The sequence below is a fragment of the Salvelinus alpinus genome, chromosome 13 (assembly GCF_045679555.1).
Source record: "Salvelinus alpinus chromosome 13, SLU_Salpinus.1, whole genome shotgun sequence".
Taxonomy (NCBI): Eukaryota; Metazoa; Chordata; class Actinopteri; order Salmoniformes; family Salmonidae; genus Salvelinus; species Salvelinus alpinus.
In genome coordinates, this window is record NC_092098.1 from 30902243 (window position 1) to 30925436 (window position 23194).

The window sequence follows — 23194 nt, forward strand, 5'->3', positions numbered from 1 at the left end:
TGAATTAGAATGATTTGTGTGCAGGTACCCCAGTAGAGAGAGAAAAGGGAAGGGGGATAAGAGAGAGAGAAGAGGAGATGGAGAGAAAGAGACAGAGAAAAGGAGTGCATGAAGAGGAAAGAGAGAGAAAGGGAGGAGAGGAGTTGGAAAGAAAGAGTGGGAGAACGGGAGTGCAGGAAAATGATAGACAGAGAAAGGATTTTTGTGTCTGGGGAAATAGAAAGCTTCTACTTAAGCATATAAAGGTTACATCAATAGATACTATTTTACTATGGCCGTAAAACAAACCATTATGTTGCAGTGTCACAGTAAAGTTTAAGACGAGGTAGTCGTGTAGCCTGCCAGCCATGAAAGACAATGTGACCCATCACTTATCAAACATGTCAAATCTTTTATGCTTCGGAAGTCAAGGGGCAGGTTGTTGAATTCATAAAATTGACGACATAAATCCTGTTTATTTTTGTTGTTGGGTAATGCCCGAAAGCCAAACAAAAAATATAATTTGTTTTGTTCCCCTGGGTCTTACTGCCATTGTCTTGGATAGAAAAGATTTATTGAGTAAAATGTGCCTCTGACAGGTATGCTATACAGTGATAAGTACAGCTAATTACTTTGGAGAGAGTTGTGTTACAGGTAGCAGTTCTGGAAAGACCCATGGGATGACATTTTCTTTGGAGCTTTTGTTTTATACACAGCAATAGCCATGTGTATTTTGTCATGTATTAAACTCAGCTAACCATGACTCCTGTGTCTTTTGGAACCTACATGCTCTTTAGTGTCATCAGTCCCCAGTCCTTCAGAACCAAACTAGGGAACAACCATTGTCCTAATCTATGAGTGACAGGCCACAAATGCTCTTTCATCTAATAAACATAGTGTGTAAAAAAGAGATCCTCTTGTTATTTTAGCTGATTATTTTGTTTCTGCCAAGCAGAGGCCATTTAGATCATTTGTGCACAACATAATGAATGAATGACATGCTATCTTCTTATGACACAGTATATTAGCACCACTAAAGTAGCCTGTCTGTGAAGATGCAATAATGATTTCAGCAAACACTTGTCTGGTCTGACCTTACAGTCCAACATGCAGTGAGAGAGAGAGATAGAGACTACATAAAAATATTGAAATGTTTGCATTTCCAGTATGTGGCACTGTTTTCAGTTGTATGGCATATATTCAGCCTACTATACACTAATGTGAAATGATCTGTTTCTTCTGTATTTGAATGACTTATTGATGACGTCCCCTTGTCTGATCTTTGACTTGTGTTATACATCCCGGTTGGGTTGTTTCCACAGACCCTCTGTGATTTCCTCAATAGCCTACTCTTCCTTACTATTACATTGACAGCTCTGTCCATACATACAAAACAACCTGGATCTCAGCTATTTGAAGTTCTCTCTCTCTCTTTCTCTTTCTCTCTCTCTTTCTCTTTCTCTTTCTCTCTCTCTCTCTCTTTCCACACAAATAGCCTGCACTCTCGCTCACTCAAACACACACTCTCTTTTGCCCATTCTCTCTATCTTCCTACTTGGTCGAGCTCAAAAGAAGGGGACATGACAGAATGACAGGAGATGGATGTTTCAACAAGATGTAGGGTGAAATGTGAAATTAGCAACTCATATTCCTCGCCCCTGTGTTAAACGACAACCATCGGGAACCAGGCGTAATTGTTAAACAGAATGAATTAATAAGAGCGGCGTCTATTAACAAGGTAGGCTATGTACATTTATAATTTTTCTTCTGCACGTTAGACTGGTTTTGTGGTGACTGAGAAATTACGGATAATACAAGGGAGTGGGGGATTACATAACACATTGCACCGTGCTCCCGTTTTATCTTTCCTAATTTTTCCAAGTGCACGAGAGTATCGAGTTATCTATGAATTTAAGTCGTAGCCTAATGCTTTTTTTCGGAAAAAGCAACCGTCGGTGCACGCTTTGAATTTGAAATCATGACAACTCGATTGTTAATAACATGAACTAAAGGCACGTGAATAGGGAACAGTGGAAACTACAGAGGGTTTCCACATGTACTGTTATCCTTTAATTCTAATTTCTCAGACATTATTATCAGTAAGCTAATTGAATAATTGTGTGTATGTTATCAGAAGAATCAGTCAAAAAAGTACTCCCATAGTCTACATCTGTGTAGCCTATTTAGCCCACAGGCCTATTTTCCACTGCATATTAAGCACTTTATCTTCATTGAAGTCTCTGAGTTAATTGTATTGTCAACCTTTCTAATAATGTTAGTGTACCATAAAAAACATTTCACTGTTAGTAATTGCAGTTTCCATTAAACTGCGTCTTGTTCTTACAAACATAGCGCTTACATTTCTTGCTGTTCTAGAATATAATATTATTATATTGCGTGGCATGCAGGAGTGCAGAGCGACCATCTGTAGAATCATTTCTCATCAAATTTGTGATCAAGACAATAGAGCATTTTGGGGCCAAAGAAAATGCTGAAGGGGCCGGCTCGGTGAAGCATTGTCGGTAAAAAAAGCGATACCTATTCTATTCTGGATAAAGAGCTCCCTCCATCTCCATGGCGACGTGGAGACGTGGATATCTCATATTCAAAACCATGGATTGTGCGCGCAGCTTTCTCGCTGAAAGGGGATCGCTTCGATGGCAGGACAAAGCGAAAGGTAGAGCACTCGCACACCGTGCTGAAGAAAAAAAAAACACTAGGGTCTGTTTTGGGAACGAAAAGGGGAACAATTCTGACACACAAGTTATCTTCATAGGAAAGAACCCGGGTGAGTGAAACGAGTATTGTGAGCAAAGCCTGTTGCTTAGTCTAGGCTATCATATCCTGAGAAAAATCTGTTTTTTAGGCTATAGGCTAAGCTCCAGTCTGTTGCCTTTCTGCGACGGCGCAGTTTTCCAAAACATTTCCACTAGCCCACAGTGATTTCCTAACTAACTTACTCAGGTGCATTCGTTACACCTGGAAAACATCTAAAGCGATTAGCTAGCATACCCGTAACATCTATAGTGATTGACAACATAGGCTACGTAAATGGGCTGATGTTTCAGAGATGGGCTAAAACTGAGTTGAGTGGCTTACCTAGGCCACCTAGGTAGCCTGCAGGTCGTCCTACTTGTAACGTGGCTTAACCCAGAAAGCAGGCGCGGAGTATTGAACCAGTGCCTGTGTGTTAGAGACCTCTCTAACGACCATAAAGCTCAGATTCATACTCCCATTCACCAGCTCTGCAAGCGTTAGGACCTATAATGTCGAACTACGTTCGTTGATCACGAAATAGGCTATGGAGTTTCGCTGAACAATTATATTTACTACCGTAGGCTACTTCCAAAAAAGGTATGCTATAAATAAAAATGTACAAGTAACCCGAAAAAATGTCTCTTCGGCACCTACAATGTCGCTTATTGAGCTGTTGTAGACTTCCAACCAGTTTGTGGCAGTAATGAGTGCCAAATATGTTTGTTTTTTTAGGTTGCTTGTACATTTTTATTAAGACCTTTTTTGGAAGTACATCCCGGCCGTAGTAGGGGTAAATGAATATAGTTTCTCAGAGAAACTCAGAGAAATTTGGACCTTATAATGCATGCAGATATGGTGAATGGGAGTTTGAATGTGAACTTTCCGGGCGTTAGACAGGTCTCTAACGCACTGATACTGGTTCAGCGGAGGATAGTTGAACTAGGCTGCTAGGGCCTATAACATGTAGGCTAAATTGTCACTTTACGATTTTACTTACAATAATAAAGCTGTTTTGGTCCATCAACTTTCAGAAACGTATATTTTAGTAGGCTACCATTAGAGTAGCCTATAGCATAAATCACTTAAGACCGTCGCATATGTTGCACCTGGCAGCTTCATAATAGAATTGGTGTTGATATGCATTTTCTACTTCTCACTTAGTATTGCAGTTGCCTGACACATTTAGCAAATGGACAAAAGCGCACACGTGAATTTACAGCACTTCTCCAATAGCCCACTGAAATCGTGGGAACAGTTTCAGGACCTTGGACAGCAAAAAAGCACATGCTCTTACGCTCATCTTTACACTTCCTTCCCTACGTCAGCAATACATGTTTTAAATCATAAAATGTCTTGACTATCCCCAGTTTAAAGTGCTATGCATAAGCATAGGCTACAAGCAGGCCTGGTAATGTAGCCTGAATGTTGTTTGTCTTGGATAGGCTGTTATTAGAATATCATGGGTCGACTTATCAGGCTGTCATATTGCTTTGTCAGGCACTGTTTTCTAAGGAAACATGTAGCCTAGCCTAAATGAAAGTTACGGTTGCTTCTCCCAAGCCTATATCCTATGCCTTCACATGTAGGCTAGCAGGACAGATAGCATGCATTTTAAATGGATGATATGATTTTGTGGAATGGAGTACCATGTATGTTGATTTAACTGAAAACCAATGATATTTTTTTAAGTTGAAGCTCATTTACTGCATTTCTACACCAAGAAAATTAGCTATTTAGAGATCAGCAAAACAAATAAAAAATCACCCCAGCCATTAATTATCACCGCAATATTAGGTTTAAAGGTACTGTATGTGGAACGTCGTGTACAATGTCAACCACTACTCAAGCATAAATTGACTCATTTACTTGTGGAACAACGCATACAGTGCAACATGAAATAGATAACACATGCTATCTAGTCACAACAAGGCCGACTTCAATGTGAAAGTAACTAGTGCATTAAACAGCTGACCATGAATGCAAACTATGCCAGATAAATCATACACATGTAGTGGTGTAGGAGCCGGGGGGGACTGGAGGCTCCCCCAAGTGATTAATTTGTAAATCGGGAGCTTCCGGTACCTCAAAGCCCCCCGGATAACTCCCCCCCACCCCTTTCGAGCTCACTCTGTGAAAAAAAGTGACAAACTCAATGTAGCAGCACAGCAGACCGAGTGAACTGCCAAGTAGCCTTCTATCTATGGTGGTGAAATGGACAACGCTCTCCAAGGTGCTGATTAATTAGAAGCATTTTAGACGTCACTGCAGAACACCCACCATACCCATAGCCTATAGTATGCCCACATACTCAAGTATAGCGGTTGGGCTTAGACAAGTCAGAATTCTTTTGCCTAATTTTCAAGATATCAATGTACAGCATCATTTTTAGATGTCACGGCAGAAGACCCACTGTATGCACAGACCCGAATTTCATATGATTTTTAACCTTTTTTGGCGCAGGAACCGCTAGCGGGTCACCTACGATAACATCCGGTGAAATTGCAGAGCGCGAAATTCAAAATACAAAAATCGTAATATTAAACATTCATGAAAATACAAGGGTCATACATCATTTAAAAGCTTAACTTCTTGTTAATCCAACCGCGCTGTCAGATTTCAAAAAGGCTTTATGGCGAAAGCATACCATGCGATTATCTGAGGACAGCGCCCCACACCAAAATAATTTTTCAACCAGCACAGGCGTCACAAAATCACAAATAGCGATTAAATAAATCACTTACCTTTGAGGATCTTCCTCTGTTTGCAATCCCAAGGGTCCCAGCTACACAAGGAATTGTCGTTTTGTTCGATAAAGTCCTTCTTTATATCCTAAAAAGTCAGTTTAGTTGGCGCCAATGATCTCATTAATCCACTCTTTCAACATGCATACAAACGAATCCAAAAAGTTACCAGTAAAGTTCCTCCAAACATGTCAAACGATGTTTCTAATTAATCCCCAGGTACTCTAATATCTAAATTAATGATAATATTTAAGACGGAGAATAGTATGTTCAATAAGGAAGATAAGTAACGAAGAGCGCGCACCTCATTCACGCACCAACAAGACAACTTTTCTAATGAGAGACACCTTGTAGTTCTTCCAACTACTTGTTCATTTTTCGAAAAACAAGTCTGAAACCCTTTGTAAAGACAGTTGACATCTAGTGAAAGCGTTAGGAACTGCAATCTGGGTCCTATCTATTTGTATTTCCCATAGGTAAGCACTGAAACGGCCTGTGACCGCCCCCCAAAAAATTCCGGATGGATTTTCCTCGGATTTTTGCCTGCCATATCAGTTCTGTTATACTCACAGACATTATTTTAACAGTTTTAGAAACTTTGGAGTGTTTTCTATCCAATGCTACCAAGTATATGCATATCCTAGCTTCTGGGCCTGAGTAACAGGCAGTTTACTTTGGGCATGTCAGTCATCCAAAATTCCGGACATAAACCAGTATGTTAATGAAGTTCTAAGACTTCAATTAGGCAGTAGAACAAATATCACAATATCGGAATATAACTTCAAATAAAATAAATCAATGTAGGCTACAAAAGGACATATTTTGAGGGTGAACTATAACCTGGGTGTCCTCTTTAGCCTTGTCTACAATGCTTGCTGCCACTAAATGCGCTTTGGCTTGGGCATGTTCAAAAACCTTTTTCTGAGGGCTCTTTATTTTTATTTTTTTACGTTGGTGGCAGAGGATGTTACTGTACATTCCCACTCGTTTGCTAGTTTAATCCCTCCAATCTTTTCTAGACCCAAGCGCCCTACCTATTCTAAGACCACCTTAAAATGTTGCATGACAAGCCAGGCACGGGTTATCCATTTGCTTGTTCTTGAACTGAGCCTTTGTCCAAATTGCAACTGCTCTGATCACTTCCTCTGTGGATATACTGTCACTGTCTTGCTCGCAAGGTGGGAGGGGCTCCACCACAAAATTTTACTTAGGGCCCCCAAAAGGCAAGAGCTGGCTCTGACTGAATTTGTGGGTATGGATGTGGGTAAGCAGACCCAAGAGCCACTGCGGCCCCTCATGGGGAATTCAGATTTTTTTAGTGGCTTCCATCCCCATCAAAGTTGCCCATCCCTGGTGTAGTGGGTATATTGCATGTGTTAACTTCATGCAGGAGAGAGGCAGCCATGATGATACCCACGGACAGACAGACAGGCAGAGAGGGAGAGAGAGAGGCCACAAACAAACAGGTAAGATAGTGAGAAGTGTCTCTCCAAGGTCATAGAGTTCATAGACTGATGCTCTGTCATAGTGTAAATAATTCTGAATGATCATTTAAATCTTGCTATAAATAAAAATGCAGGGGAATGCCCCCATACTTCCCTAGCAAAATGTGTCCCCCTCAATGTCAGAGTTGCTCCTACGCCCCAGTACACATGCATTGAAATAAAAGGCATTGGCCTATAGCAAAGGACTTACTTTGGCATACAATCAACAAGGACACATGAAGACAAACAAACTTGACCAAAGAATGAAGAAAATCACAAAATAAAATGGAAAATCTACACATGCCTTTTTAAAGGGAGCTAAGGCTCTTTACATGTCACCTTGTTAGCTCCGAGAACATTGATATTGGAACATAGTAGCCAATGAGGTGCAAATTTATCCCGGGCCAGCTTGTCACTGTTTTACATGATTGTTTTGCCTATGCAGCAGTTGCAGTATCTGGGTGCTCATTATATAAAATATCTACATTATAGCTAAATAACGTAGCAATATTTAATTACATTTTGCCAGCAAGATTGATCTGTTAGAATATCGCATTTTAAGTCAGGAAGATGGACAAGCAAGACTGATAGAGTGAGAGATGGAAATGCATTATGCCAGAGACAGGTAGGCTACAGGAAGGGATTAGGGATGCATGCAGAAGATGATGATAAAGTAGACCTACAGCAAGAAGTTTAGAAAAGTTAGCCAAACTAAGTAATCATTAATGATTTCCATGATCTCAATTATCATTCTATCACTGCATGACAATGCACATAAAATCAAATCAAATGTGTATTTTTCACATGCTTTACAAACAACAATGAAAAAAAGAGAAATAGTAGAAAAGATTATAAAATAATAACACAAGGAATATATATAAAAATTATAAGACCAGGAATAAATACACAATGAGTAACGATAACTTGGCTATATACACAGAGTACCAGTACCGAGTCGATGTGCAGAGGTACGAGGTAATTAAGGTAGATATGTACATTACGAGTAAAAAGTTTGGACACACCAACTCATTCATGGGTTTTCTTTATTTGGACTATTTTCTACATTGTAGAATAATAGTGAAGACATCAAAACTATGACATAAGACATATGGAATCATGTTGTAACCACAAAAGTGTTAAACAAATCAAAATATATTTAATATTTGAGATTCTTCAAAGTAGCCACGCTTTACCTTGATGACAGCTTTGCACACTCTTGGCATTCTCTCAACCAGCTTCACCTGGAATGCTTTTCCAACAGTCTTAAAGGAGTTCCCACATATGCTGAGCACTTGTTGGCTGCTTTTCCTTCACTCTGTGGTCCAACTTATCACAAACCATCTCAATTGCGTTGAGGTCGGGTGATTGTGGAGGCCAGGTCATTTTTGGTTACTACATGATTCCATATGTGTTATTTTATAGTTTTGATGTATTCACTATTATTCTTCAATGTAGAAAATAGTCAAAATAAAGAAAAACCCATGAATGAGTAGATATGTCCAAACTTTTGATTGGTACTGTACACACGGTGCATTCGGAAAGTATTCAGACCCCTTGACTTTTTCCACATTTTGTTATGTTACAGCCTTATTCTAAAATTTATTAAATAGTTTCCCCCCTCATCAACCTACACACAATACCACATAATGACAAAGCAAAAACAGGTTTTCATAAATGTTTGCAAAAAAAATTGTTCAATCTTGGTTCGACCAGATAATCTTGTTTCTCATGGTCTGAGAGTCCTTTAGGTGCCTTTTGGCAAACTCCAAGCCGGCTGTCTTGTGCCTTTTACTGAGGAGTGGCTTCCATCTGGCCACTCTACCATAAAGGCCTGATTGGTGGAGTGCTATAGAGATGGTTGTCCTTCTGGAAGGATTTCCCATTTCCACAGAGGAACTCTGGAGCTCTGTCAGAGTGACCATCGGGTTCTTGGTCACCTCCCTGACTAAGGCCCTTCTCCCCCGATTGCTCAGTTTGGCCGGGCGGCCAGCTCTAGGAAGAATCTTGGTGGTTCCGAACTTCTTCCATTTAAGAATGATGGAGGCCACTGTGTTCTTGGGGACCTTCAATGCTGCAGATATTTTTTGGTACCCTTCCCCAGATCTGTGTCTCAACACAATCCTGTCTCTGAGCTCTATGGACAATTCCTTCAACCTCATGGCATGGTTTTTGCTCTGACATGCTCTGTCAACTGTGAGACCTTATATAGACAGGTGTGTTCATTTTCAAATCATGTCCAATCATTTCAATTTACCACAGGTGGACTCCAATGAAGTTGTAGAAACATCTTAAGGATGATCAATGGAAACAAGATGCACGTGAGCTAAATTTCGAGTCTCATAAGTAAAGGTTCTGAGTACTTATGTACATAAGCTATTTCTGTTTTTTATTTTTAATACATTTGCTAACATTTCGGTTTTTGCTTTGTCATTATGGGGTGTGTAAATTGATGAGAAAAAATTATTGTATCCATTTTAGAATAAGGCTGTAATGTAGCAAAATGTTGAAAAAGTCAGAGCGTCCGAATACTTTCCGAATGCAATGTATAGGTAGGGATAACGTGACTAGGCAACATGATAGATAATAAACAGTAACAGCTGCGTATGTAATGAGTCAAAAGAGGATAATGAAAAAAGGGTCAATGCATATATTCCAGGTATCTATTGGTTAACTATTTAACCATCTATTTAGCAGTCTTATAGCTTAGGGGTAGAAGCTGTTCCGGGTCCTGTTGGTTCCAGACTTGGTGCATCGGTACCACTTGCCGTGCGGTAGCAGAGAGAACAGTCTATGACTTGGAATTAATTTTTAGGGCCTTCCTCTGACTCCTGGTATAGAGGTCCTGGATGGCAGGGAGCTCGGCCCCATTGATGTACTGGGCCGTATGCACTACCCTCTGTAGCACCTTGCGGTCGGATGCTAAACAGTTGCCATACCAAGCGATGATGCAGCCAATCAAGATGCTCTCAATAGTGCAGTTGTATAACTTTTTGAGGATCTGAGGGCCCATGCCGAATCATTTCAGCCTTCTGAGGAGGAAGAGTCATTGTCGTGCCCTCTTCACGACTGTGTTGATGTGTTTGGACCAAGATAGTGATGGGGACACAGAGGAACTTGAAGCTCTCGACCTGTTCCACAAAAGCCCCGTCGATATGGATGGGGGCGTGCTCGGCAATCCGGTTCCTGTAGTCCACAATCAGCTCCTTTGCCTTGTTGACAATGAGGGAGAGGTTGCTTTTCTGGCACCACACTGCCAGGTCTCTCATATTGGGATTTCCTATAAGGGTCCAGTGTCCCGCTCATTGAAAGCGGCAGCTCTAGCTTTTAGCTCAGTGCGGATGTTGCCTGTGATCCATGGCTTCTGGTTGGGATATGTACGTACGGTCACTGTGCGGACAATGTCATAAATGCACTTTTTATTGAAGCCAGTGACTGGTGTGGTAAACTCCTCAATGCCATCGTATGAATCCCGGAATATTCCAGTCTGTGCTAGCGAAACAGTCCTGTAGCTTAGCATCCGCTCCATTGGACCACTTCTGTATTGTACTGGTACCTCCTGTTTGAGTTTTTGGTTGTAAGCAGGAATCAGGAGGATAGAGTTATGGTCAGATTTGCCAAATGGAGTGTGAGGTAGAGCTTTGTATGGGTTTCTGTGTGTGGAGTAAAGGTGATCTATTGTTTTTAGTTGCACCGGTGACATGCTGGTAGAAATGAGGTAAAACGGATTTCAGTTTTCCTGCATTAAAGTCACCGACCACTAGGAGCGCCACCTCTGGGTGAACATTTTCTTGTTTTCTTATGGCCCTCGTTGAGTGTGGTCTTAGTGCCAGTGTCAGTTTGTGGTGGTAAATAGACAGCTACGAAAAATATATATGCAAACTCTCTTGGTATATACTGTAGTCTACAGCTTATCATGAGTTATTCTAACTCAAGCAAGCAAAACTTTGAGACTTCCTTAATATTGGAGATTGGGCACCAGCTGTTGTTAACAAAGAGACACACACCTCCTCCTCTGAGCTTCTGTCCTGCTGATGTATAGAAAAAACAGCTAGATTTATATTTACCATGTCTTTGTTAAGCCTTAGAAACATAGGATATTACAGTTCTTCAGATCACATTGATAGGATAGTCTTGAACGGAGCTCATACAGTTTATTCTCCATTGATTGCACGTTCGCAAATAGAATGGAGGGTAGAGACAATTTTCCCAGTCTCCGACGTAGTCTCGTCAGGTATCCCGCATGCCGGCCTCTATAGCGCCATCTCGTACTTCTTCGAGTGTCGGGATTTTTGCCTGGTCTGCGATAATTATTGTCTTTCTCCAAATGGAGGTGAGTGACAGCTGTACTGATGTCCAAAATCTCTTTTCTGTCATAGAAAACGATGGGGGGGAAATTATGAACAAAAAAAGATAAGATCAGTGCAAAAAAAGACACAAAATAGCCCGTAAAACGGCCGCCATTCCCTCCGATGCTATTATGTCCCATTTGCAGCATTTGTTATAGCCTACTAATATTAGTGTCTTTGAAGCCAAAAACAAGACACGTATTTTGGGGAAATAGTCTACATAGTTATTTGTTCAGTTGTGCATATTTTCATATCAATACATAAAACCAAATTGCATTAGCTTACTGGACAAATGAATTAAAATATCAACCTATACTTTAATAGCAATAAAATAGCTTTTGGTTTCGAAAGGTCACCAAAAAGGAGGGCTCCCCCACTTCCCAATTCAATTAACCCCTGGTTATTAGAATACATCAAAGCTTACAAGGCCGAGTTCAAATGCCAACATCAAAATCAAAGCAATCAGTGCACTGCCTAAATGGCTAACCAGCAAAGCAAACTGGCATTGTCTCTACCTTTAAAAAGTGAGAGAAAAGGCTGCAGGCTAGCAGTTGCTCTCCGGGCCATGCTCTGCATGGTCCTAAAGCCAGCCGCCAATTTGAATTTGGCATCAGTGTATTATGCCATTGTTAGCACTTGATGGATTGAGCTGTGCGTTTCCATGGACACCATTGCAGCTCGAGCTCATAATATTCCCTAGTGAAAGCGCAGGATTTTTTCCCCCTCAGAAGAAAATGTACAAATAAAATGAATTCTATGGACAAAACTGCTAATATTAAAAGTGCTGATGTCACAAAATGTGATCGATGATGACATGCGTGTAGAGTTAGTGAGGCGCACAAAAATCTCAGGGTGCTCCCAAAGCAAACACAGCTTTGAACATGCAACAGTCACATGAGGCGACAGAGACCTTTGCAGATGATCGCGCTACTCTCTGACACCGTATTCTTCTCTCATTAATATTTATGTTTGCCAAAGGTTGTTGTGAGGCCTGACTGTCTAAGCCTCTTGCATAAATGTGAACTTTCCAGGATAAGCAGCTCACCCAAACTGTGCCATATCCAGATATAGCCTAAAGCCTACAAATAGCCATAGCATAGCCTTAGGCTCCTCAAATGAGAAATCTCAAAAGCTCACACAAACAACCATCACTCTTGGGGTTTCCATCTTTCCATGTTTCCATGGCATGCTCAGCGCGTTGTTCTCCTCCCTATGTTAGTGCGTCTTCATGTTCTGTGAGTGTGGTGCTGGTAGTCCAAGGTGCTGGTGCCAGTGAGCAGTTCATAGCCAGGCATGAGGAGGACTGGAGCCGGGTGCGAGGCTTGGCCCTGACAGTCTTTGCTCAGGCCCACTGTGCCTGCCATTGAGTGCCCTCACTGGGACTGCATTTAATTACTGGTCTCCAGCAGGCACTCATAGAGAGCCCACTTAATATTTAGTGACGCCACCGCTCACAGCCAGGCGGTCTCATCCACTGTGTGCTTGAGAGAGGGAGGAGAAAAGTTTTAGATCGGGCAACCATGTTCCAGAAATAGCCAAAATAGAATGTAAGATTAAAGATACAGTCCGGGATATTAAGCACAATAAATTCATAAAATAGTGTATGATTTGTATTTGTATTTTTTTTACAGGACTTTACATATTGTAAGAATTGGATGACGTACTGTAGTACACTAAAAAAGGGGTTTTGGCTCGTGAACACCACTTTCAAAACTACTGGCTGAAATTATACAAAAGTTCTGGAGCATCACGTTAAAGGCATAGGAGGCCCTTCCTTGTTAGTTAGTGATGTCGGTCTTGGATTTTTACAAAAGTGTCTATTTGTTCCTTGTTTGGCTGAGTATCGCAATGTAGGCCGTCACATTTCATGATATTAGCCTAACTCTTGAGAGCTACTAAGGATACACTGGATGTAATGTTTGTGAAGACATATGCCACAGCATGTGATCCATTGTAGATGATCACGTTTTTGTACTTTGGTTGTTTTCTCTCCATAGGCAAGCATAAGGGACTGGAAGAGAGGGAGCGAATAGAAGGAGTCTCTCTGGGATTGCTATTTGTTGAGCATCTGTTGCCTGTATTACAAGACTGACTGGCTTTTCACTTGACATTTCCAATTCCTTTCTGCTGAGTCAAGAGCCTTTTCATAGCGAAGGAAAGCAGAGCTCTTTGAATTACCTTGTTTCCAGCTGTGATTATCTTTCCCTTGATGGATGAGAGAAGGGAAGACCGGGCACATGGGAACGATTGCCCCTGATATATAGGGGCAGAGACAGCTCTTTCTCATGCATTAATCTGTAAATCTCGCTTTCTGTTTTTCCTCTCTCTCTCTCGCTCTCTCCCGTGCTGTCTCTCTCTAAACATGTTGTTTAAACACATTGTCCACCATTAGGTTGAAGGGCCAAAGCTTACACGTCGCCTGACATTTGGCTTAATGGACTAAAGTCATCACTTGTTCATCGGCTTTGATGTGATTTCCTCACACTGCTTTATAGACTGGGGATCAAAGAAAAACATCTCTCCGCCACTGGGCCATTAAATTGTGTTTTGTCTTTATGTCAAGTGGCAATAATTGAATTCAAGAGTGGCTGGCCTCTCAAGCAGTGACCGAGTTCATATGGGTGTTTTGATAAGGGTCTTAGGGGAAATGTCAAACAAGATTCAGCTTGTTCTTGAGGGCCCTCGAGAGTTGAACCGCTCCAGTCAAAATGTCATTAGTTTGATATGACCAGATGATTGATTCAAAGCTTTTTGAGGCTGGGAGTGAGATTTGTTTTTGCTGAAAGAGCACAATGCACTGCTTTGATACATTTAAGCTTATAATAAAAAAATATATATACATTGTATCTACACAGTACATTGTACTATATGCAGTCCACCTTTTGTGTCTTCTTTCCTGTGTGTATGTGTGTTTGTGTGTGTGTGTGTGTATGTGTGTGTGTGTGTGTGTGTGTGTGTGTGTGTGTGTGTGTGTGTGTGTGTGTGTGTGTGTGTGTGTGTGTGTGTGTGTGTGTGTGTGTGTGTGTGTGTGTGTGTGTGCGCGTGCGTGCGTGCTTGTACGTGTGCGTGAGCATGTACTAATATAGGCCTACTGTTCATGTACTAATATAGGCCTACTGTTCATGTACTAATATAGGCCTACTGTTCATGCACTAATATAGGCCTACTGTTCATGTACTAATATAGGCCTACTGTTCATGCACTAATATAGGCCTACTGTTCATGTACTAATATAGGCCTACTGTTCATGCACTAATATAGGCCTATTGTTCATGCACTAATATAGGTCTACTGTTCATGCACTAATATAGGCCTACTGTTCATGTACTAATATAGGCCTACTGTTCATGTACTAATATAGGCCTACTGTTCATGCACTAATATAGGCCTACTGTTCATGCACTAATATAGGCCTACTGTTCATGCACTAATATAGGCCTACTGTTCATGTACTAATATAGGCCTACTGTTCATGCACTAATATAGGCCTGCTGTGCAGCATGTACATAATAATGTATCTGAGTTAGATAGATATCTCCTGTCACTTCTGGGCTGTGAGAAAATCTATTGTGACTTCGGCGATGCGTCACAAGTAGCACAATCAGGACCTAGATTTACTGGGCCAGAGGAAGAGGCTGCCTCACTACAGCGATATGATTGGTTCTAGGGCTCCTCGCATGGTGGCCACAGCTGATTAATGGCTTTGTGGCACTCTACTGATTTAGTGAGGGACCGTAGAAATGAACTTAATGTAAAAAGATAGCGAGTGGAAAGGAAGGGCTCGGGTCAGAGACGGCGGCTCTTAATTGGACAGCTATAACTGCCGTTATGAATTAAGGGCATAATTCATTGTGTCTTTTTTTTTTGCTTCCTTGGGTGTGAATCATGCAAGCTATGGCCTCAGAGCCAGCAGGTTATCAAAAAATATGTGCAGTTACTAAAAGGACACCTCTCACACTATTAGCCAGCTTCTAACAGTGTGTCAACCCCAGCAAACGAGGACATTTCATTATGAAAACCCACGGTTTAAGAGTTGTTGCGAAGGAAAGGGGGATCATGCCTAGGTGATTCAGATAAATAGACATTGTGTCTCATCTGGGAGGAAGTGAGAAGTACATGCACTGTCTACCAGATGGCCCCTTATATTAGACTGCAGCCTCAGCCTGCCACCTCTCTGGCTGTCTCTGATACGTTATGGCGGGCAGGCTCATTTCCTCTCCTATGTGATATCATACTGCCCCCTCAGATCAAATCCTGACCCTTGTCAGCCACATAACAAGATCGGTCAGGTTTGATGAATTAATGACATAGTCATTGTATTGATGGGTTATGATCCGCCCCTCAAGGCTCTCTTCTTAAACATTCCTGCCCATAATGTCCTCTCGAACACTATCCATTGGCTGGACATGAGTCACTCTCTTTTCATATGGATATCAGTCTCTCTTTATCTCTCTTCGTGCACTACAGCTACAAATAGTGCGACACTCACATTCTGATGAAGGTGACCTACGTACTGTATAGCCAAACCACTAATAAGTGTCACGCCCTGATCTGTTTCACGTGTTCCTGTGATTGTCCCCACCCCCTCCAGGTGTGGCTTATTTTCCCCAGTGTATTTATCCCTGTGTTTCCTGTCTCTCTGTGCCAGTTCGTCTTGTATGTTTAGTCAAATCGACAAGCGTGTTTTTCCCATACTCCTTTTGCTATTCTCCTTTTTCTAGTCCTCCTGGTTTTGACCCTTGCCTGTTTCTGGACTCTGTACCTGCCTGCCTGACCATTCTGCTTGCCTTGACCACGAGCCTGTCTGTCACTCTGTACCTCCTGGACTCTGATCTGGTTTTGACCTTTTTGCCACGACCATTCTCTTGCCTACCCCTTTGGATTATTAAACATTGTAAGACTCCAACCATCTGCCTCCTGTATCTGCATCTGGGTCTCGACCTGTGTCTTGATAAATAAGTGATTTCATAATAATTTCCCAAATCTGGAGAGTGCTTGGAAGTTTTGGAAATCTGATGAGTGGTGTTTAATGGATATGTTATATATTGAACAAAAATATAAATGCAACATGCAACATTTCAAAGATTTGACTGAGTTATAGTTCAACTAAGGAAATCAGTCAATTGAAATTAATTCATTAGGCCCTAATTTGTGGATTTTACATGACTGGGAATACAGATACAGTTGAAGTCGGAAGTTTACATCCACTTAGGTTGGAGTCATTAAAACTTGTTTTTCAACCACTCCACAAATTTCTTGTTAACAAACTATAGTTTTGGCAAGTCGGTTAGGACATCTACTTTGTGCATGACACAAGTAATTTTTCCAACAATTGTTTACAGACAGATTATTTCACTTATCATTCACTGTATCACAATTCCAATGGGTCAGGAGTTTACATACACTAAGTTGACTGTGCCTTTAAACAGCTTGGAAAATTCCAGAAAATTATGTCATGGCTTTAGAAGCTTCTGATAGGCTAATTGACATAATTTGAGTCAATTGGAGGTGTACGTGTTAATGTATTTCAAGTCCTACCTTCAAACTCAGTGCCTCTTTGCTTGACATCATGGGGAAATCAAAAGAAATCAGTCAGGACCTCAGAAAACAAATTGTAGACCTCCACAAGTCTGGTTCATCCTTGGAAGCAATTTCCAAACGTCCAATTTCCAAACACAAGTATTAACACCATGGGACCACGCTGCCGTCATACCGCTCAGGGAGGAGATGTGTTCTGTCTCCTAGAGATCAACGTACTTTGGTGCGAAAAGTGCAAATCAATCCCAGAACAACAGCAAAGGACCTTGTGAAGAGGCTGGAGGAAACAGGTACAAAAGTATCTATATCCACAGTAAAACGAGTCCTATATCGACATAACCTGAAAGGCCGCTCAGCAAGGAAGAAGCCACTGCTCCAAAACCGCCATAAAAAAGCCAGACTATAGTTTGCAACTGCACATTCCCCATGTGCAGTTGCAAACCATAGTCTGGCTTTTTTATGGCGGTTTTGGAGCAGTGGCTTCTTCCTTGCTGAGCAAGGAAGATCGTACAAAGATCGTACTTTTTTGGAGAAATGTCCTCTGGTCTGATGAAACAAAACTAGAACAGTTTTGCCATAATGACCATCGTTATGTTTGGAGGAAAAAGGGGGAGGCTTGCAAGCCGAAGAACACCATCCCAACAGTGAAGCACGGGGGTGACAGCATCATGTTGTGGGGGTGCTTTGCTGCAGGAGGGACTGGTGCACTTCACAAAATAGATGGCATCATGAGGTAGGAAAATTATGTGGATATATTGAAGCAACATCTCAAGACATCAGTCAGGAAGTTAAAGCTTGGTCGCAAATGGGTCTTCCAAATGAACAATGACCCCAAACATACTTCCAAAGTTGTGGCAAAATGGCTTAAGGACAACAATGTCAAGGTATTGGCGTGACCATCACAAATACCTGACCTCAATCCTATAGAAGATTTGTGGGCAGAACTGAAAAAGCATGTGCGAGCAAGGAGGCCTACAAACCTGACTCAGTTACACCAGCTCTGTCAGGAGGAATGGGCCAAAATTCACCCAACTTAATGCTGGAAGCTTGTGGAAGGCAACCCGAAACGTTTGACCCAAGTTAAACAATTTAAAGGCAATGCTACCAAATACTAATGGAGTGTATGTAAACTTCTGACCCACTGGGAATGTGATGAAAGAAATAAAAACTGAAATTAATCATCCTCTCTACTTTTATTCTGACATTTCACATTGTTAAAATAAAGTGGTGATCCTAACTGACCTAAGACAGGGAATTTGTACTAGGATTAAATGTCAGGAATTGTGAAAAACTGAGTTTAAATGTACTTGGCTAAGTTGTATGTATACTTCCGACTTCAACTGAATGCATCTGTTGGTCACAGATACCTTTAAAAAAGGTTGGGGGATGGATCAGAAAACCAGTCAGTGTCTGGTGTGACCACCATTTGCCTCATGCAGCGTGACACATCTGCTTTGCATAGAGTTGATCATGCTGTTGATTGTGGCCTGTGGAATGTTGTCCCACTCCTCTTTAATTGCCTGTGGATATTGGCGGGAACTGGAATACGCTGTCGTACACTTCGATCCAGAATGCTAATGGATGACATGTCTGGTGAGTATGCAGGCCATCGAAGAACTGGGGCATTTTCAGCTTCCAGGAATTGTGTACAGACATGAGGCCGTGCATTAACATGCTGAAACATGGGGTGATGGTGGCGGATGAATGGCACGACAATGAGCCTCAGGTTCTCGTCACGATATCTCTGTGCATTCAAATTGCCATCGATAAAATGTAATTTGTTCGTTGTCCATAGCTTATGCCTGCCCATACCATAACCCACTGCCACATGGGGAACTCTGTTCACAATGTTGACATCAGCAAACCGCTTGCCCACACAACACCATGCACATGGTCTGCGGTGGTGAGGCCGTTTGGACATACTTCCAAATTCTCTAAAACGAAGTTGGAGGAGGCTTATGGTAGAGAAATTACTGGCAACAGCTCTGGTGGACATTCCTGCAGTTAGCACGCTCCCTCAAAATTTGAGACATCTATGGTGGCATTGTGTTGTGTGACAAAACTGCACATTTTAGAGTGGGCTTTTATTGTACCTAGCACAAGGTGCACCTGTGTAATGATCATGCTGTTTAATCGGCTTCTTGATATGCCACACCTGTCAAGTGGATGGATTATCTTGGCAAAGGAGAAATGCTCACTAACAGAGATGTAAACACATTTGTGCACAAAATCCTACAGAAATAAGCTTTTGGTGCATATGGAACATCTTTTATTTCAGCTCATGAAACATGGGACCAACACTGTACATGTTGTTTTGTTCAGTGTAGTGTGTTATCAAGTTGGATTGGTAAATTCAACCCTCCGCTTAAAATGCCTCCACTGTGCCATCAAATTGCTAGCTTTTCGCGGGTGTAGCAGGCTAAGGCGTTGTCAAGAGGGCAGTTACATCTGTTTGCAAGATCAAGGACCGGTAAGGATTTATGAGCGAGGAAGATGTACTGTAAAGCAGGGTTCCCCAACTGGCGGCCCACGAATGGTTTTATTTGGTCCCCAAAGTTTTCTGCGCAAAATATGATATATATACTATGATTTATTTTATATATTTTTTCATTGTTGGACATAAAAGACTGTAAAAACACCAGGAAATCAGCTCCAAGTGATTTTAATTTTGGAAATCTGTTCCCAAGTATTGCCATGCATAATAGAGAGATGTGATTGTATACAAAGGTTTGAAATTATTATATTGTTTTGTCAAATATATCTGTTTGGGCTTCTTGCGTCAATTTGCAGTTATTTGTATTTACCTTCCGGCCCCCCAACCATCCGCTCAAGAAAAAATTGTCCCGCAGCTGAATCTGAATCTAGTTGATACCTGCTATAAAGCAATCACAGCAACGTCTGTCACACATCCAACAGTTCATATTACACTATTCCTTTAAATATAGTATTTATCGCTAGTCCTAACAGCACTATTGTGAACACAGCTCACTGAAATTAGAATCTATCTGATAATCCCCTGGGATTTTCTATTTGGTGTACATTGCATTCAGAAAGTATTCAGACCTCTTCACTTTTTCCACATTTAGTTACGTTACAGGCTTATTCTAAATCAGATTTTTTTTTTAATCCTCATCAATCTACGCACAATAACCCATGATAACAAAGCAAAAATTGGATTTTAGACATTTTTGCAAATGTATCAAAATAAAAAAACGAAAATATCACATTGACATACAGTGGGGAGAACAAGTATTTGATACACTGCCGATTTTGAAGGTTTTCCTACTTACAAAGCATGTAGAGGTCTGTAATTTTTATCATAGGTACACTTCAACTATGAGAGACGGAATCTAAAACAAAAATCCAGAAAATCACATTGTATGATTTTTAAGTAATTAAATTGCATTTTATTGCGTGACATAAGTATTTGATCACCTACCAACCAGTAAGAATTCCGGCTCTCACAGACCTGTTAGTTTTTCTTTTAGAAGCCCTCCTGTTCTCCACTCATTACCTGTATTAACTGCACCTGTTTGAACTTGTTACCTGTATAAAAGACACCTGTACACACACTCAATCAAACAGACTCCAATCTCTCCACAATGGCCAAGACCAGAGAGCTGTGTAAGGACATCAGGGATAAAATTGTAGACCTGCACAAGGCTGGGATGGGCTACAGGACAATAGGCAAGCAGCTTGGTGAGAAGGCAACAACTGTTGGCGCAATTATTAGAAAATGGAAGATGTTCAAGATGACGGTCAATCACCCTCGGTCTGGGGCTCCATGCAAGATCTCACCTCGTGGGGCATCAATGATCATAAGGAAGGTGAGGGATCAGCCCAGAACTACACGGCAGGACCTGGTCAATGACCTGAAGAGAGCTGGGACCACAGTCTCAAAGAAAACCATTAGTAACACACTACGCTGTCATGGATTGAAATCCTGCAGCGCACGCAAGGTCCCCCTGCTCAAGCCAGCGCATGTCCAGGCCCGTCTGAAGTTTGCCAATGACCATCTGGATGATCCAGAGGAGGAATGGGAGAAGGTCATGTGGTCTGATGAGACAAAAATAGAGCTTTTTGGTCTAAACTCCACTCGCCGTGTTTGGAGGAAGAAGAAGGTTGAGTACAACCCCAAGAACACCCTCCCAACCGTGAAGCATGGAGGTGGAAACATAATTCTTTGGGGATGCTTTTCTGCAAAGGGGACAGGACGACTGCACCGTATTGAGGGGAGGATGGATGGGGCCATGTATCGCGAGATCTTGGCCAAAAACCTCCTTCCCTCAGTAAGAGCATTGAAGATGGGTCGTGGCTGGATCTTCCAGCATGACAACGACCCGAAACACACAGCCAGGGCAACTAAGGAGTGGCTCCGTAAGAAGCATCTCAAGGTCCTGGAGTGGCCTAGCCAGTCTCCAGACCTGAACCCAATAGAAAATCTTTGGAGGGAGCTGAAAGTCCGTATTGCCCACCGACAGCCCCGAAACCTGAAGGATCTGGAGAAGGTATGTATGGAGGAGTGGGCCAAAATCCCTGCTGCAGTGTGTGCAAACCTGGTCAATAACTACAGGAAACGTATGATCTTTGTAATTGCAAACAAAGGTTTCTGTACCAAATATTAAGTTCTGCTTTTCTGATGTATCAAATACTTATGTCATGCAATAAAATGCTAATTAATTACTTAAAAATCATACAATGTGATTTTCTGGATTTTTGTTTTAGATTCCGTCTCTCACAGTTGAATTGTACCTATGATAAGAATTACAGACCTCTACATGCTTTGTAAGTAGGAAAACCTTCAAAATCGGCAGTGTATCAAATACTTGTTCTCCCCACTGTAAGTATTCAGACTCTTTACTCAGTACTTTGTTAATGCACCAATTACAGACTGGAGTCTTCTTGGGTATGACACTACAACTTTGGCACACCTGTATTTGGGGATTTTCTCTCATTCTTCTCTGCAGATCCTCTCAAGCTCTGTCAGGTTGGATGGGGAGTGTTCCTGCACTGTTTTTTCAGGTCTCTCCAGAGGTGATAGATCGGGTTCAAGTCCAGGCTCTGGCTGGGCTACTCAAGCCACTCCTTCCTTGTCTTAGGTGTGTGCTTAGGGTTGTTGTCCTGTTGGAAGGTGAACCTTCACCCCAGTCTGAGGTCCTGAGCATTCTGGAGCAGGTTTTCATCAAGGATCTCTCTGTACTTTGCTCCGTTCATCTTTCCCTCAATCCTGACTAGTCTCCCAGTCTCCGCCACTGAAAAACATCCTCACAGCATGATGCTGCCACCACCATGCTTCACTGTAGGGATGGTGCTAGGTTTCCTCCAGACGTAACGCTTGGCATTTAGGCCAAAGAGTTCGACTTTGTTTCATCAGCCCAGAGAATCTTGTTTCTCATGGTCTGAGAGTCCTTTAGGTGCCTTTTGGCAAACTCCAAGTGGGCTGTCATGTGTGCATTTTACTCAGGAGTGGCTTCCGTCTGGCCACTCTACTATAAATGCCTGATTGGTGGAGTGCAACAGAGATGGTTGTCCTTCCAAATGAACTCTGGAGCTCTGTCAGAGTGACCATCGGGTTCTCGGTCACCTCCTTGACCAAGGCCTTTTCCCCCGATTGCTCAGTTTGGCCGGGCGGCCTGCTCTAGGAAGAGTCTTTGTAGTTCCAAACTTCTTCCATTTAATAATGATGGAGGCCACTGTGTTCTTGGGGACCTTCAATGCTGCAGACATTTTTTTGTTACACTTCCCTAGATCTGTGCCCCGACACAATACTGTCTCGAGCCTCTACAGACAATTCCGTCGACCTCATGGCTTGGTTTTTGCTCTGACATGCACTGTCAACTGTGGGACCTTATATAGACAGGTGAATGCCTTTCGAAATCATGTCCAATCAATTTAATTTACCACAGGTGGACTCCAATCAAGTGGTAGAAACATCTCAAGGATGTTCAATGGAATCAGGATGCACCTGAGCTCAATTTTGAGTCTCATAGCAAAGGGTCTGAATACTTCTGTAAATAAGGTATTTCTGTTTTAAAATGTAACATTTGCTAACATTTGTAAAAACTTGTTTTCACTTCGTCATTATGGGGTGTTGTGTGTAGATTGATGAGTATTTTTTTGTATTTAATCCATTTTAGAATAAGGCTGTAACGTAACAAAATTTGGAAAAAGTGAAGGGGCCTGAATACTTTCCAAATGCACTGTATTTCTATGTGAAGAGGCTGTGTGATTATGTTCCCTTGTTGTAATTTTCCAGATCTGCTTTGCCTTTTGCTATTGTGCTAGGGTTTAATTCGGTGACAATGCCGCCTTGGTTTTGTTGACTGAGCCAGCAAAATCAGTATATTGA

The 23194-nt window shown here is 41.7% G+C and overlaps 1 protein-coding gene across 3 annotated transcripts in view; it reads left to right on the forward strand.

Moving 5' to 3' along the window:
- The first annotated feature begins 1445 nt into the window (after positions 1–1445).
- kcnj6 (potassium inwardly rectifying channel subfamily J member 6) overlaps positions 1446–23194 on the forward strand; it is an 86059-nt gene continuing 64310 nt past the window's right edge. For 2 of the 3 annotated variants that reach the window (XM_071338965.1, XM_071338962.1), the window contains exon 1: positions 1446–1717. The gene's annotated coding sequence lies outside the window, so the exon portion shown is untranslated. Of the gene's footprint in view, positions 1718–2480; positions 2768–23194 lie in introns of those variants that run through there. The other variant, XM_071338963.1, reaches the window with a different exon arrangement.